Here is a 2,409-nt window from a genome sequence, read left to right as displayed (position 1 = left end):
GGAAGTATACAGGACAAATCTGGTTCCCCTCCTCCAAAAGCATCCTTACAAGTGAGATGTTCAGTATCCTCTGGATATTGCAAGAGCCAAAGGATGAATCCAACATGTAGCAGGAGCAACTAAACTAGCATGCAGACAGTGTTTTTCAAGTAGCTTAAGGAATCTTGCATTCAAGGCCAAACCAGAATCTTCATGGAGCCACCTTTCAGCTAAGTCATGAAAACACAAACACAGCTTGAAGTGTAACACAGTACCTTAAGAAAGCTTCCCGGGCTCTCCATGTGACTGAAGGCTGCTGCTAGGCTTTGGATCAGATATCAGACCAAAACATTAAGCTTGAAATACAAGACGATGTTTCAACTTCTGCCCACCCCTTCCCACAGTCGGGAATCCACTCCACTCTCAACATCAACTCAATTCACTGACACACCACAGTAAGGATGAGCTCTAGAAGCATGTTCAAAGTGATTTTGAGTACTGCTCAGAGGCAGCTGCAATTCACCCAGGATGTACCTGCAGCATCTCAAGCGGCTGGATAAATCATTCTTCTGATTTTAGTCACCCCACATTCTCCCATTTAAAATTAGCTTATAAATATTTACCATATAAAGTGAATGAATATTACTTAATGATCACAAACAGGTAATTTTTTCTGCACATAGGCCACCAGCTTTCTTCCACACAATCCTGTTTGTCCAGTATTTTCAGACACCAAACGTGAAGGATTAAGCAGAGGCAAAGCAAGGCCACTCAAATGAGACAAACTACAGTGCTAAGGTTCCTCCATCTACACTTCTCTGCCCCATTACCAAAGGCAATGCAACTGTCCATCGACCTTTGGAATTAAATAAGTAACCACCTAAAACAGGACTTGATAAAGAAGTTCTGCCAAGCTCACATCTGGCCTTCAGTTCTCAAGATAACAACCTATTCTGGCTATCAGAGTCCCCAAAACTGCCAAGTGCCATGTAATTGCCGCAGGCAATCCCTTCTCTCAGGGAATGACTCTGCCGTTGAGTGCTGGCACCATCGAGACCTGCCATGGAGAGCAGGACTGTCAGCAACCAGGTCTTCTTCCTCTTCCCATTTCATGCTGATTCCCAGACAAAAAGGTAGAAGCAATCTTGTTTCCACCATTCTTCACCTTCTCAAATCACAAGAACTAAGAGGTAAACTCCCAAACCCCTGAAGCTTTGGATTTTTTTCCAAAACCCAATCAGTATTCAAAACAAAGGAACCTGAGCATTCCAGTCAAAAATCAAAGCCAATTTTCATTGTCTTTCACTTATTAGAATATGGAAAACAAATAAACAAAAGACATGGATTAGATTTCACCAATCAATATGTGCTTGTTTTTCTCATCCTGAAATAGGAGCTGGAAGCATTTTCATATGCGTTTTGGAAGGCTGCCTGCATCCATTGCTGCTTTGGAAAGTCAACCTCTGTCTTTTCCTGCAATACTATTTTTGAACTGAATGTTCTTGGGTGAACCACAACAAATGCCTCCTTGCCTCTTACAACAGCAGCATATGAGCTTTCAGGAAAAAAAGTCAGTCAGAGGACAGCATCAGCATAACACTCCTTCCTTTGCTGTAATACTCAATCCTGCATTTCCAATTTGGACAGCACAGGTGGCAGAAGATAACCAAATCCCACCTGCAGAAACTTTGTTCCAGGTTCAGACAACAAGATAACCAAACACCATTCAGTAAAGCCTTGTTATCTCAACAGCCTCTTGTGAAATTGGCCTTATTAATCAAATAAGCCAGGTGAGCCTTGGTCATGTGAATGACCAAGCATAACACACCTTGTGAATATGATATCCAGTGGGGCAAAATGCCCCTTGATGAGTTAGTCAGCACTGGGATGCAAGCCTTGAAACCAGAAGAAAGGTACTGATGCAAGAAGTCTCTTTTCTGAAATCAAGCTACAACTACCAAAGGCATCAGGATTTAGTATTAAAAGCCATTTATCCGTCTCACAAACATGGGAAGTTTAAAACATCTGACCCTATTTGTTCCCACTGAGGCACCTTAAAAAGGAAAATCTGATGAGGCTGATGCTCCTGATGCAGGTTCAGGCTCTGCAGAGATGAAGGAAAGGCCCCTGCAGACGTGCATGTCCCAGAACAACCTGGGCCTGACCACAAGAACAATTTGCTCCCAGCTCCACACCCAGAAGCCCCAGAGGGATGAATCCACACAGAGCAGAAGGGTGCAGAGTAAACAGCAAACTGAGAAGGAAATTAAAGCTATGAAAAGGATATGCTTCTTCCTGCCTCCGTCTCTGCTCTCTGGAAAACCACCTCTTAGGAAAGTCGGTGAGATATGATGAGCACCAGGAGCACTGATCCTGACTCTACAATGGAGGCTGACAGCTAGCACAAGCTCTTACATACGCTGTCTCTTA

At 43.4% G+C, this 2,409-nt stretch overlaps 1 protein-coding gene across 1 annotated transcript in view; it reads right to left on the bottom strand.

The window, feature by feature from the left end:
* NDEL1 (nudE neurodevelopment protein 1 like 1) overlaps positions 1-2,409 on the bottom strand; it is a 26,184-nt gene that overhangs the window by 22,814 nt on the left and 961 nt on the right. The gene's annotated exons all lie outside the window — the stretch shown is intronic.

The sequence above is a fragment of the Athene cunicularia genome (assembly GCF_003259725.1).
Source record: "Athene cunicularia isolate RWA chromosome 18 unlocalized genomic scaffold, athCun1 chr18_part1, whole genome shotgun sequence".
NCBI lineage: Eukaryota > Metazoa > Chordata > Aves > Strigiformes > Strigidae > Athene > Athene cunicularia.
This window is presented reverse-complemented; position numbering and strand designations above follow the sequence as displayed.